The following is a 16,279-nucleotide window of genomic DNA, read 5'->3' on the forward strand; positions in this document are numbered from 1 at the left end:
TTTTCTCCTTGCATTTAGTTAGTAACCTGTGGGGTGAAACTCTGTTTGCACTGTGTTTTAGCATCCATTGATAATATTTGCCAAATCAGTTATTACTTTGGGGACTAAAAAAAGATGATTTTTCTAATTCTATTATTGCTTCTACATTTATTTGAAGGCATTCTTCTGTAACAAAGAACTTTCCTTTCTTCCTTTGTCCAAAGGATATCGTTTGCCCATTTTTTCTTATAATTAAAAAAATTTGGGGAAACATATCATTGTGATGGCCACACACATACACCATGGAATACTACTCAGCCATAAAAAAGCATGAAATTTTGCCATTTGCAGCAACATGGATGGACCTGGAGGGTATTATGCTAAGTGAAATAAGTCAGATAGAGAAAGACAAATAGTATATGATATCACTTATATGTGGAATCTAAAAAATACAACAAACTAATGAATATAACAAAAAAGAAGCAGACTCACAAATGTAGAGAACAAACTAGTGGTTACTAGTGGTGGGAGGGGAAGGGCAATATAGGGGTGGGAGAGTGGGAGGTACAAACTATTGGGTGTAAGATAGGCTCAAGGATGTATTGTACAACACAGGGAATACAGCCAATGTTTTATAATAACTGTAAATGGAATGTAACCTTTAAAAATTGTATAAAAAATTAAAAAAAACAACAAACAATCTACCCATTAGTCAATTTCCTTGGAAGCATGCAAATTATCAGAGTATTTCCAGTGCAGAGAAAATCTTGATTCTAAATATAAAAACACTTGATGTTATTGAGTTGAAAACATGAATCTCAAAAAATCTTAGTTTACTTTTTAAATTTCAATGGAAATATTCTTTTAGTTATTTCCTTTTCCTTAAAATTTATATTTTCTCAATAAATGCATTTAAAAAAATAAATCCTCAAGAGAGATATTTTGTAATAAGGTTTATTTTGATACAGGCTCAGAAAGAATCTTCTCTTTAGCAAAACCTGCCTGCTGGTTTGCCGATGGCAAAGCCAGTTAACATAGCAGTGGACTGCACACGGGCCTTAACTTTTCCTATCAACCCTCATCTTTCGAAGACGGTTATTAAGATTAGTCGGGGGCTTCCCTGGTGGCGCAGTGGTTGAGAGTCCGCCTGCCGGTGCAGGGGACACGGGTTCGTGCCCCGGTCGGGGAAGATCCCACATGCCGCAGAGCGTCTGGGCCCGTGAGCCGTGGCCGCTGAGCCTGTGCGTCCGGAGCCTGTGCTCCGCAATGGGAGAGGCCACAACAGTGAGAGGCCCGCGTACCGCAAAAAAAAAAAAAAAAAAAAAAAGATTTGTCGGTATGTGTGTGTTTGGGGTGTAGGTGTGTGTGCCTGCATACGTGTGCCTGAAGAGGCCTAATGGAAATGAGAAGTTTGCCCACTTTAAGCACGTGAGGAGCCAGCCCTTTGATTAGTGACTGGGTAAAGAGGCTGCTACCTAAAGGGCCTCTTGCTGTTTATGATACTGCCTCTTGGTCTCACCGTTGGCCTGGAGCCTTTGTCCACAAATTACAACTCCATTCAGCACTGCTAAAGCTGTACCTCTAGTTGGCCTTTCCTGGGAAGTTTCTTCAAAGTACAGTGTGACTTACAGTTTGAAACGATAACCCTTTCAGGTGGCAAGCAGCACTCAGCATGCTCTTTGCAGAATGCCACAAGTAAACATTCGCATGGAAAAGTGATATTTTCTACCCTTTACATTTTGGATTTAATAAGGGGTTAGTGTCAAAGTCACACACAGAATAGAGGGAAGGATGTTACTGAATGCTCAGCATGGTATATACAAAAATTGTCTGCTGAATGCAGCCAATTCCTTTTCAGGGCTGATAAAAGCCAAAATGGGCCTGGAATGCTGATATGAAGGGGAAACCAATATAATCACATTTTGGCTTTGGGCCCGGCTCTCTTTAAACTATGTCTTCGTTTTAGAGTCATGGGGGACAAGGATCAGACATGGGGCCACTGACATCTCTTACTTCTACCTGTGTGGGCCTGTCACGACTGTGGGTGACCAGGAAGTCATGAAAAGAAAAGACTCCCTTTGAAATTCCATGATACTGTTAACAATGAAAGAATGGCTAGGATCTTAATGTCTTTGAAAGACTAAACAGAAGCTGAATCTTTGTGTTCAGCTCTGTAATTTAGTTAATACATCAAAACCAAATAGTTGCTATTAAAAAAACTAGATGGGATTAAGTAAAGCTTCTCTCTTTTTAATTTGTTTGGTTGGCTTGTCCCTGGGTACATCTAGGTGAATTCTTCTGTGTCTGATTTCCTAATTTCCATGTGCAATAAATTAGATTCTTCCCATTTCTGCAGGTACAAGCTGGCCTCACTTGTAGTAGATTGAACTTGAGGTCACAACCTGAGTTTATCCTGGTAACAGGCATATATGACCGGGTGCCTTTAAAATGCCAGGATTACAGAAAGACTCCAAGGGACCAACAGCTATTAGGGGACTTTTTCTGTTTTTTGAGTTCTTAAAATTTCAGATGTTAATGAAACTGTTTCTTAGAAACTGTTGCAATAAATAATTTTATTATTTTATTAACTGAATTATAAAAATATACACATATATAATAAAATATTTGGCACAAGTTCATTTTTGGATGTCAACTCTTTTAGAATTGAGGATTCTAAAGAAAAAAGTTTAACAGGTACTGATTGTCTTGCATTGCACTGAAAGCCCTGCAGATAAAATTTTAAATTACTAAAAAATATATTGCAATAAGGCAATGTACAGCAAGTGCAGGTCCTTTTAACCCACATTTTAAAATATTCTTTTATTCAGTAATTCAGTTTCTGGGGATGTTTTAAGGACATAATCCAAAAAAAGGAAAAGCAGTATGCACTTAGATTTTCATAGCCAGGTTATTTATAGTGTAGGGAAAAAAAGGAAATAAATTGTCTCATGAAAGGTAGATGCTTAAGTCAACTGTTAAAAACCTAATGAACTATTATGTACTCGTTAAAGTGACATTTATTATTTCTATTTATAGATTTATAAAATGCATGTGATTCAGTATTAACTGAAAAGCAGAAGTATGTGTACCATATGACTTTAACTGCATAAAGATATATATGCACAGGAACAAAGAATGGAATGCTATTAAAAATAAAAGTGTAGTAGTGATTGGATTGTAGATTTGTAAAATATTGACTTAGTTTTTTTTTTTGCGGTACGCGGGCCTCTCACTGCTGTGGCCTCTCCTGTTGCGGAGCACAGGCTCCGGACTCGCAGGCTCAGAGGCCATGGCTCACGGGCCCAGACGCTCCGCGGCATGTGGGATCTTCCGGGACCAGGGCACGAACCCGTGTCCCCTGCATCGGCAGGCGGACTCTCTACCACTGCGCCACCAGGGAAGCCCCTTGACTTACTTTTTAATCAGTGTTTTCTTTTTAGTAATAAGAGATATTAGAATATCTTTAAATTACTAAACCACAAAAGTTATATCAAATTCACAGAATCTTAAACTCTACTTCTTCAATATTCTGTATATATTTCTGCAAAACCAAAAAAAGAATATGTGCCATAAGGGAAGCAATCACATCACTAAGTACACTGCTTAGTTCAGGTTTTGTTTTTTCTTTATTGTGGTAACAAAGCTTCCTTGACGGAGTAGTACTTTGATTTACACTCTGGCACAAATTCCTCACCTGGCTGCAGACAACACTCTGAGCAGCCCTGTTTGAGCCACACCTACCTTCCATTTCTCAAGCATGCCAACCTCCTTTCTGTCTTGAACTTACTGTTTCTCTGCCTGGAATGTTCTTGCCAGATTACCCTGCTCCAGAGCCCTTCTCCACAAAATCCTAAGACGTTGTCTTGAGTGCAGAGAGACTTGCTTTTGGGTTGCCAGGACCCATCCTGCCTGGCACCCATGTGCTATCCCAGCCTTTCCTCTCCTCTTCAGCTATTCAAAAACAGACCCCTTTTACAAAGCAGCAGTCATGAAACTTTTCAGGTTTCAGAGGGTACAGGACACCCAGCTTTTACCCTAGAATGAGGCAAAGCCTCAGAAAGTCCATGGAGTATGGAGGGGCCAGTGCAGAGCTTTTCAAACTTTCTGAATTCACAACCCTCTCACTTTATGTGTTTAGTTAACTATGTACATGCTAATAAATCAGTAATTAGTATCCATATACAGCCAGTATGCCAGCTATCCAGTAGGGATCTGAAAAAACAACATAATTAAACACTGAAAATAAAAGTCATGGGACTTGCTGTAAAATATTTCTCTCCATTTACTATGTTCATTGTCTAGGCCAAAGAATAAGAAATGGAGTGGATACTTGATCTATTGGTGCAATATGCTTTCTGGTGTGGTTCTTTGTTATATTTGGGGATAAATGTACTGCTACAGGGTGAAGATCATAGTATCATTTGAAGACAGAAGAAGAGAAAGAAATTGCTTCAGAAATAGCCTCATTGAATCTTAAAATCAGTACATGCATGAAATCACCTAAGCCTAATATCTCTTCCAAATTTCCCAAGGAACTGATGAAGGCTTCTGAAGACTGTTTGTCACAATAATGCATCTAGAAGGACTCTGATATTTGTCTCTTATAGACTGACTGGTTGGACAGAGAGAATTAAAATTCTTCAATATTCAAATTTCTTAGCCTAAAAAAAAATTTATTTTGCCTAAATATACTCCATTAAATAGATTTCTTTAAAAAAGTTTTTGTCTCCAAGATAGTCCAGCAGTTAAAAACTGGGACTCTGGGTTCAACGTTCACTCAGTGACCTGGGCAGGTTACTTAACCTCTCTCAGCCTAAGTGTCATCAATAAAAAGAGAGTCAGGGGGCTTCCCTGGTGGCGCAGTGGTTGAGAGTCCGCCTGCCGATGCAGGGGACACGGGTTCGTGCCCCGGTCCGGGAAGATCCCACATGCCACGGAGCGTCTGGGCCTGTGAGCCATGGCCGCTGAGCCTGTGCGTCCGGAGCCTGTGCTCCACAGTGGGAGAGGCCACAACAGTGAGAGGCCCGCATACCGCAAATAAATAAATAAATAAATAAAAGAGAGTCAGAATAGCACACATCTTACAGATTGTTATGAAAACTAAATGAATTAATCAATTTAAGATAATTAGAAAAGCACGTGACACATAGTAAGTTCCTGAATGCTTGAAACTGTTATTTTAAACCTAGTGGATTAAAGCATTAGGTTAGGTATTGGTTGCAAAGCACTTGGCTGAACTGCATGAACATTCTTAAATTTGTTAAGATTAAATGTGCCATGTAAACAGGTCCAAAATTTAAACTTGCTTGGGGTTTCCCTGGTGGTGCAGTGGTTGAGAATCTGCCTGCTAACACAGGGGACATGGGTTCAAGCCCTGGTCTGGGAGGATCCCACATGCCGCGGAGCAGCTAGGCCCGTGAGCCACAACTACTGAGCCTGCGCGTCTGGAGCCTGTGCTCCGCAACAAGAGAGGCCGCAACAGTGAGAGGCCTGTGCACTGCGATGAAGAGTGGCCCCCGCTTGCTACAACTAGAGAAAGCCCTCGCACAGAAACGAAGACCCAACACAGCAAAAATAAATAATTAATAAACTCCTACCCCCAACATCTTAAAAAAAATTTTTTAACTTGTTAATCTTGTTTGTAATAAGTTCTATTGATCAGGGTTCCTAGCAGTTGATAAAATAAACTCTAAAGCAGTGGTTCTCAAACTGGAACTTGCATCAGAATCATCTGGAGGGCTTGTTAAAATGCAGGTTGCTGGGCCTCACTCCAGAGTTTGTAATTCACTACAAATGAATTACATTTGTTTTCCTTTCTAACAAGCTCTCAGAGGTAGCTGGTGCTGCCGTTCCAGGGACTGCACTTTGAGAACCACTGCTCTAAGGGCTTGTGCAGCTCATGGTTATTACATGGAGGAAAAATCCTCCCTCCTCCTCTCTCTCTCTGTGAGGAACCCGGCCTTCCTGTGGTTTCCTGAGAATCACAGTGTTCTTTACAAACAACTTGATCCCCTTAATTTAATTAAAATCTCCCTTTATGACTTGACTTCATCTCTGCAAGTACTTCCCAGACAGTTCATCTCTAGATTAGGGATCTGGTATCTTGTTTGTTTTGGTTTTGTTTTTAAAAAGTTGGTTAGGAACATTAACCATAATTAAGACAGATCACTTTTTGCTTCCTGTTAGTGGTTATACCAGTTACCACAGTAAGACCTTGGGCAAGTTTCCTACTCTATCTTCCAGTCCCTCATCTGCCAAGAGGGCATCACCTCCCACTTCACAAGACCATTGGGAGAACTGAATGAAATAGTGAAAGCAATCCTCAGTGTAGTGTCTGGCCCAGGGCAATGGCCCAGTAAATGCCAGCAATTTGCATTCAAAAAAAAAAAAAAAACAAAACAGGAAGCTGAGACCTCAAAGTAAAGAGCAAAGAGTAATTGAAAAATAATAGGCAAGAAAATAATTCCATTTCTAAAGAAAAGGGATGGGAGTGAGGAGGATTTTAATTTATATCAGATTAAGGCAGCCATATCACCAGTTACTTCACTTCAGCACCTAATATATCACATGTGAGTTAAGGCCAATTTACTGGCATATTTTGATTTGTTTCAATTTGAGGGACTAGAAAAATTTTGCTGGGATTTACCATCATGTTGTTGGAGGAGTTTTACTGTCTTTCTCTTCTATCACTACTCATTATACATAACCTCTAGATACAGAAAACACTCTCATTTGTCTTCTGTCTTTTCATACTAATTTATTTCCTTGGAGCACACATTTTTCCAAACAACCTTTCAGAAAATCACAACTTAACATAATTTGGCAGGAGTTATCACAAAGGATAACTCACACTTTTGCAAATGTTTAGGATTCTTTGGAAGACATTTTTTTTTTTTTTTCTGTACTCGGGCCTCTCACTGTTGTGGCCTCTCCCGTTGCGGAGCACAGGCTCCGGACGCGCAGGCCCAGCGGCCATGGCTCATGGGCCCAGCCACTCCGCGGCATGTGGGATCTTCCCGGACCGGGGCACGAACCCGTGTCCCCTGCATCGGCCGGCGGACTCTCAACCACTGTGCCACCAGGGAAGCCCTGGAAGACATTTTTAGTCTTATTTTTGCCTGATATTATTAAGTTTATTGTTCTCATACATACACACTTATCTTTCTGGCAGCACCAGACATCATAAGTTTATGTCTACAAAAGTGGATCTTTGCAGTAGATATATTACAATTCTAAACAAGTCTCCAAAAACTTCCTTTTAGTATAAAACAAAAGAGGCTATTATTGCTGACATCAGTATTGTTGCAAAACAATTTCGAAATTTATTTTGTGCAGGAGGCCCCATAGAAAGAACGGAACTTAGAGAAAATCTTTTGTGGAGAAAGTTTTATATAAGAATCTCTCTTTTACAGGGAGGCAGCCCAAAGCATTCAATAACATGAAGGAAACAGTAACTTTGGAGTAAAATCTGAGCTCAAGGGTTTTCCTCCTCCTTTTTAGCTTAATTATTCAAAATATGCATATAGTTCCCAAAATACAAACATCTACCATTGACTCACCAAACAGATAACTTGGTTCTGGCTCCTAACACTTTCATTACCAGAGTCCCACTCATGGGAGTTTTTCAGGAGAAGAGCCTAAAAAAGAAACAAGAGAAAATCTAATTGGAACCTTTAGAGCAATGGACCTCAAAATTTAGCCTGCAGAGCTTGTTAAAATGCAAATGTCCATCATGACTGAATGGATAAACACACACACAGTGGAATATCATTCAGCCTTAAAAAAGAAGGTAATTTTGTCATATGCTACTACATGGATGAACCTTAATGAAATGGTAAGTTAAATAAGTCAGTCACAAAAACACAAATATTGCATGATTCCACTTGTATGAGGTATCAAGAATAATCAAACTTGGGAATTCCCTGGTGGTCCAGTGGTTGGGACTCAGTGCTTTCACTGCTGGGGCCGGGGTTTGATCCCTGGTTGGGGAACTAAGATCCCACAAGCTGCACAGCATGACCAAAAAAAAAATTAAATAAATAAGTAGAGGGGAGAAAATTAAAAAAAAAAAAAGAATAATCAAACTCAAAGAGAAAGTAGAATGGTGGTAGCCAAGGGCTGGGGGCAGGGAAAATGAGGAGTTGTTTCATGTGTATGAGTTTCAGTTTGGGAAGATGAAAAAGGTCTGGAGATTGGCTACACAATACTGAATATACTTAACACTACTGGATTGTACATTTAAAACGATTAAGATGGTAAATTTTGTTATGTGCATTTATAACAATTAAAATTTTTTTAAATTAAAAGGAGAGAGAATGGGGAAGAGAAATTAGAGACAGTAAGTAGAGAAATTTTTAAGGAGTTTTTCTGTAATGGGAAGGCAAAAATGGGGCACAGCTGGAGGTAAAGGTGATTTCAAGTCTTATGTTCTTGTGTTGTGAACCTACGTTGTTCATATTTATGAAGAATTATGTTTGTTATAATAAAGGCCATGTACGACAAACCCACAGCAAACATCATTCTCAATGGTGAAAAAGTGAAAGCATTTCCTCTAAGATCAGAAACAAGACAAGGATGTCCACTCTTGTCACTATTATTCAACATAGTTTTGGAAGTCCTAGCCACTGCAATCAGAGAAGAAAAAGAAATAAAAGGAATTCAAATTGGAAAAGAAGAAGTAAAACTGTCACTGTTTGCAGATGACATGATACTATACATAGAGAATCCTAAAGATGCCACCAGAAAACTACTAGAGCTAATCAATGAATTTGGTAAAGTTGCAGGATACAAAGTTTATACACAGAAATCTCTTGCATTCCTATACATTAATGATGAAAAATTTGAAAGAGGAATTAAGGAAACACTCCCATTTACCATTGCAACAAAAAGAATAAAATACCTAGGAATAAACCTACCTAGGGAGATAAAAGACTTGTATGCAGAAAACTATAAGACACTGATGAAAGAAATTAAAGATGATACAAACAGATGGAGAGATATACCATGTTCTTGGATTGGAAGAATCAATACTGTGAAAATGACTATACTACCCAAAGCAATCTACAGATTCAATGCAATCCCTATCAAATTACCAGTGGCATTTTCTACAGAACTAGAAAAAAAATCTTAAAATTTGTATGGAGACACAAAAGACCCCAAATAGCCAACGCAGTCTTGAGGGGAAAAAATGGAGCTGGAGAAATCAGACTCCCTGACTTCAGAATATATTACGAAGTTACAATAATCAAGACAATATGGTACTGGCACAAAAAAAGAAATATAGGTCAATGAAACAGGATAGAAAGCCCAGAGATAAACCCACACACCTATGGTCAACTAATCTATGACAAAGGAGGCAAGGATATACAATGGAGAAAAGACAGTCTCTTCAATAAGTGGTGCTGAGAAAATTGGAGAGCTACATGTAAAATAATGAAATTAGAACACTCCCTAACACCACACACAAAAATAAACTCAAAATGGATTAGAGACCTAAATGTAAGACCAGACACTATAAAACTCTTAGAGGAAAACATAGAACACTCTGTGACATAAATCACAGCAAGATCTTTTTTGATCCACCTCCTAGAGTAATGGAAATAAAAACAAAAATAAACAAATGGGACCTAACAAAACTTAAAAGCTTTTGCACAGCAAAGGAAACCATAAACAAGATGAAAAGACAACCCTCAGAATGGGAGAAAATATTTGCAAACGAATCAGTGGGCAAAGGATTAATCTCCAAAATATATAAACAGCTCATGCAGCTCAATATTAAAAAAAAAAACAACCCAATCCAAAAAATGGGCAGAAGACCTAAATAGACATTTCTCCAAAGAAGACATACACATGGCCAGGAAGCACATGAAAAGCTGCTCAACATCACTAATTATTAGAGAAATGCAAATCAAAACTACAATGAGGTATCACCTCACACCAGTTAGAATGGGCATCATCAGAAAATTTACAAACAACAAATTCTGGAGAGGGTGTGGAGAAAAGGGAACCCTCTTGCACTGTTGGGGGGAATGTAAATTGATACAGCCACTATGGAGGAACAGTATGGAGGTTCCTTAAAAAACTAAAAATAGAATTACCATATGACCCAGCAATCCCACTACTGGGCATATACCCAGAGAAAACCATAATTCAAAAAGACGCATGCACCCCAATGTTCATTGCAGCACTATTTACAATAGCCAGGTCATGGAAGCAACCTAAATGCCCATTGACAGACGAATGGATAAAGAAGATGTGGTACATATATACAATGGAATATTACTCAGCCATAAAAAAGAATGAAATTGTGTCATTTGTTGAGATGTGGATGGATCTAGAGACTGTCATACAGATTGAAGGAAGTCAGAAAGAGAAAAACAAATATCGTATATTAACGCATATATATGGAATCTAGAAAAATGGTACAGATGAACCGGTTTGCAGGGCAGAAACTGAGACACAGATGTAGAGAACAAACTTATGGAAACCAAGGGGGGAAAGCGGCGGGGGATGGTGGTGGTGGGATGAATTGGGAGATTGGGATTGACATATATACACTAATATGTATAAAACAGATAACTAATAAGAACCTGCTGTATAAAAAAATAAAATAAAACTTAGAAATTCAAAAAAAAAAGTATGTTTGTCAATATAAGAAAGCTTACACAGCCTTCCTCTTTCAGTGGGAAACTTGCAAGAGAGTGGAGTGTGCTGATAAGCAGGCCTGAATTTTGGTATGTCTAGGTAAGAAACAGGTAGACGAGATTTTGCATTTACAATAAAGGAAATAATAGTTCTATCGACACCCAAGTTCATGGTGATTACTTAACATGTGAAAAGTGCTTGTCATAATTCGTGGCACTTAGCACTGAATAAATGTTAGGTATAGTTACCATTAGCTGTTTATTATTTCCTAAATTTTTATTTCTTCTAAATTTGTGAATTAGTATTTTAGAAAAACACAGTTTTCCACCTGTGTGTTCCCTTTGCTTCTCACACAATACCCTTCACTTTTGATCAGCAAATGTGTAGGGTTTTTTCCCCCACAGCAAGCAATTCCCCACAACCTCAGCTGGGTGTCCCATAGCTCAAGCCTGACATGCCCAGAGATAGCCAGATCTCACAGGTTAAGTGCTCAGCCCTACAAGAGGGCTCCGTCCCCACTCCGTCCCCACTCCGTCTCCGTCCCCACTCCAGACCCCAGTCACAAGCCCAGGTTCTCACTTGTGCTTCTGACTGACCGGATAGACTGAGGTTCCAAGGACCCCCTTGTTGAGTTCACTTAATTTGCTAAAGTGGCTCACAGAACTCAGAGAAATATCTTACTTTCTATTGGCTCCACTGGTTACCAGCCCCCATCCTCAGCGGTTTCCCAAAAGCCACTCATTAACATAACAAAAGACACCTTAACCACTCTCTTCAAGAAAGTCTAAGGATTTTAGGAGCTCTGTGCCAGATATAAGGGACCGAGACCAAATGTATATTTCTTATTGTAAATCACAATATCATACTTAGGAAATTGTATTAGGACACTTTATTAGAATAACTTATACGGTTAAACAAATTTAGTTGTGGTTCCTTTGTCTATACCCCTTGTACTTCATTTGATTACTAGATTTTTTTTCTTATGGGGGGAGTTGTAAAAATGGGAATTTTTTTCCACTTAAGTTTGACTTGATTGATTTTTGCTACATATGAATTAATGAAAAAGATGATCTTTGTAAAGCAATGGTTGCTTGTGAGGTAGAACAAATCTCCCTGTTCAGGGAGGAAAATGTATAAATTTTCCAGAAGCTTTACCTTGGACCATGAGAAAAAAAAAATTGGCTTGGCCTTTTTGAAAGACCCTAGTTAAAGGCACACTCAATTTTGTGAATTACCATTTCATGTGAACAAATCAAAGTCTGTATACTATTCTTAATTTGGTTTCTGAAAGGGATTTAGATAATTGGGGCAATTTACAAGAGTATGTTCTCTCTGGGGCCAAGCCTGCTTTTTCTTTGGGCTGCAGGTTCTCTGCCCCCTTGTGGCCTTTCGCAGGGCATTTTTTTCTACTGTGTTTCACATTTTCAGGCTGGTTTGAGAGTAGCAAGACCGCCTGGTTCCCTGAACACCAGATGCGATTGCTAATCACATTTGCCCAAACGGGGGACGAGGCCCCTCAGCCTACAAGACTTAATTTCCGAAATTTACTTTCATAGTGAAGCAAGAGAGAGGACTGCTTTCCAAATTGAAGGGAATTATGTTACAGGCATTTGATTGTGTGAGGAGGCCGAATCCCAGAACAGGAAGGAAATCTTCAGAAGTTTTTTAATTCGATTTGGACTCCAGAAGACATTCAGGACAGATGGGCAGGAGCTTAAACTCCATGTTATATCTTTCTGTCTCTCTTGTCACGGTCAGTGAAATTATTGTTTTAAAAACATCATTTACCAGAAATATATACTTATTGTAAAAATTTGGAAGATGCTGAAGAATAAAACAAAGAAAATAAAAATCACCTATAAGTCTATCACCCAAACACAGTCACTATTCACATTTTGGCTTAACCCTGCCTAGTATTTTTTGACAAAAGTTATGTATACACTTTTGCATTGTATATATAATAAGGTAAGCGTTTTCAGACAATATAGAGCTGGGTTTGGCAAAATATGGCCTGGCGGCCAAATCTAGCCCATAGCTTGTTTTTGTTTGGCCTACAGGTTAAGAATGGTTTTACATTTTTTAATTGTTGAAAAAAAATCAAAAGAATAACATTTTGTGACGTGAAAATTATATGCAATTCAAATTCAGTGTCCATAATAAAGTTTGATTGGAACACAGCTGCATGTATTGTCTATGGCTGTTTTTACAGCACAATAGTAGAACTGAGTAGTTAAAGCAGAGATTATAACTCTGTAAAGTCTAAAATATTTACTATCCAGCCCTTTATAGAAAACATTTTCCAGTCCCTGACCCAGGGTAAGCATTTTCCAATACCCTTAAATATTTTTCAAAAAGAAGACAAAGTTAATTTTCATATAGTTTAGTGGGATGGGTGCTACTTTCTTCTTCTTCCTCATTCTCCTGCTCTTAAAAAAATATTTTTTCACAGTGGTCTTTTTAACAATATTTATTATAAAAATTTTAAATATATACAGAAGTAGAGAGTACAATATGGTCATATGCCCACACCCCAGATTCAACAATTATCAAGATCTTGCCACATTTACTTTTCTTTTTCCTTTTATTCTTTGCTGAAATATTTTAAAGCAAATTATTGAGATCATGTAATTTCATCCCAGAAACTTGAGCAGTGGTTTTTAATTATAATAGTACCTGCTCATGATGAACACTACAGCAAATTAAAACAATACAGATACATGTAAATATATGAAGTAAAAAGTGGAAATCCCTTCTTACCTCTGTCCACTCCTTCCCTTGCCACTTTAGTGGGTATCCTTTTCTTATGTGTATAGAAATACATGTTTTATAACACAGATTAACCACTTAAAAATAATTTTGGAATAAAGGAGAAGAAGAAACCCAGATGAAAGCACATATGACAGTACTCCAAACTGGTACCTTGACCAGCTAAGAGTGAGGACTGGGATGCTCTTAAGTTACTGGTTGGGGTAGGATATGTTTTCTTCCTCAAATGCCACCCGTCACCAAGAAACCCACATCATAAACCACGACTGGGAAGGTGGGGGTGGGGTGGGGACATTATTTTTACTGCCCTTTGCCACCACTCCATCTAATTTTTCAAGTAACAGGTGAATGCACATAGTAAATTTTAGAGATCTTGAGTTAGGCCCCCAAAATGAGAGTTGCTGTATTTAATCCACCTTATTATTTTCTAACATTTTATTCTGAAAACAAAACTCAAATTTAGAGGAAACTTGCATGAATTGTATAACGAACTACTATATACCCTCAACTTAGATTCATCAATTATCATTACCATGTTTTTTTTATCTGTCTCTATATGTTTACACTTATTGTTGTCATTATTATTGCTGAACAGTTTGAGAGTAGGTTGTAGATATCATGATTCTGTATTCCTACATTTTTCAGTGGGTAAGCACACCTTTTATAGAAGCCTCATTTTAGAGGGTGTACTGAAGCTTCATGCAAAAGCCCTCAGGGTCTTTTCCACATAGAATTCACTTGCGTGAGTTGTTTGTGGGGTATCTAGTAATTTTTGAACTATAAATTGACAAATTATGCATTCTTTTTAGTTTTTTCATCTTTCTGAAAAAGAATATTTGCAGGAGAATTTTTGTATGTTAGGATTTGAGGTGAATTCTTCCCATCCTGTTCTTTCCTTTTCTGAAATGGACATACATTTTTTAAAATAATAGCTTTACTGAGATATTATTCACATAACATAAAATTCATCCCTTTAAAGTATACAATTATAATATGATAAATATAATTAACACTTTTTGTTATATATGAAACTTGTTAAGAGTGTGGATTCTGAAATTTCTCATCACAAGGAAAAAATGTGTTTCTTTTATTTTGTATCTATATGAGATGATAAATGTTCACTAGACTTATTGTGGTCATGTTTTCATGACATATGGAAGTCAAGTCAGTATACTGTATACCTTAAACTTATAGAGTGTTATATGTCAACTATATCTCAATAAAACTGGAAGAAAAATAAAAAGATAAAGCATACAATTCAATGTTTTTCAGTCTATTCACATGGTTGTGCAATTATCACCGCTACCTGATTATAGAACATTTTTATCACCCCAAAAGACCTAGTACCCATTAGCAATTTCCCCTTCACCTCTCTCTCTAGTCTCTGGCAATCACTAAATCTACAGATTTGCCAATTCTGGACATTTCATAGAAATGGAATCATACAATATGTGGCTTTTTATGTCTAGCTTCTTGCACTGAACATAATGTTTACAAGGTTCATCTATGCTGTAGCATGTATCAATTCTTCATTCATTTTTATGGCCAAATAGTATTTCATCATATGGATATAGTACATTTTATCAATTTATCAGTTGATGGATGTGTAGCTTGTTTCCGTTTCTTGGATATTATGAATAATGCTGCTACAAATATTTGTGTACAAGTTTTTGTGTGAAAGTATACTTTAGTTCTCTTGAGTATATACGTAGGAGTGGAATGGCTCAAATGGTAACTCTGTTTAATCTCTTTTTTCTTTTTGCGGTATGCGGGCCTCTCACTGCTGTGGCCTCTCCCATCGCAGAGCACAGGCTCCGGAAGCGCAGGCTCAGCGGCCATGGCTCACGGGCCCAGCCGCTCTGCGGCATGTGGGATCTTCCTGGACCAGGGCATGAACCCGTGTCCCCTGCATCGGCAGGCGGACTCTCAACCACTGTGCCACCAGGGAAGCCCAAACATCTTTAATTTCAATGAAGTCCAATTAATTTATTTTTCTTTTGTCACTTCTGCTTTAGGGATCATCTCTAAGAAACCATTGCCCAATCTAAGGTCACTAAGATTTATGCCTATGTTTTCTTCTCGAAAAGTTTTATAGTTTTAACTCATATTTAGGTCTATGATCCACATTTAGTTAATTTTTGTACATGGTGTACAATAGGGGCACATGATATTTTTAAGAATAGAAATTTAAAATATTTTAGAAATAAGTTTACACTCACAACGATCTAACACCTTTCAAACTCCTAAAATGTGTTGCTTCAAGATCTGTATGCCCATAGACTAGACATTTAAATTGATCATTATTAGACGGAATTAGAAAAAGAAATATGAAAACAAAGTGAGCTTCTCCCTTCAGGTGGCTGCTGTCTGTGACGTTCTGCATGGCAAAGCATTCCATATTCCCATTGTCCTAGCATTGCCTTAAAAAAATCTCACTTATTCACAAGAAAGCTAAAAACAGTCATAAAAGTCTAGATTAGGGCTTCCCTGGTGGTGCAGTGGTTGAGAGTCCGCCTGCTGATGCAGGGGGCACGGGTTCGTGCCCCGGTCCAGGAGGATCCCACATGCTGCGGAGCGGCTGTGCGCGTGAGCCATGGCCGCTGAGCCTGTGCGTCCGGAGCCTGTGCTCCACAATGGGAGAAGCCACAACAGTGAGAGGCCCGCATATCGAAAAAAAAAAAAAAAAAGGTCTAGATTATACATTTTAAATGAACAGGCAATTCAAAAATAACAGAAGCTTGAAATGTCCAACTAAAACATTCAATAAATAGCCCATGAAACTCAAAATAACTTTTATGCACATTTTATGAAGATGAATGGATTTTAAAGTTTCTAGCTCCCATTTTCATAGGTCATGAGAAATTTGAGGCTTTCTCCTAGATGTACTTTC

This window comes from Leucopleurus acutus, assembly GCF_964270905.1.
Source record: "Leucopleurus acutus genome assembly, chromosome: 9".
Classification (NCBI taxonomy): Eukaryota; Metazoa; Chordata; class Mammalia; order Artiodactyla; family Delphinidae; genus Leucopleurus; species Leucopleurus acutus.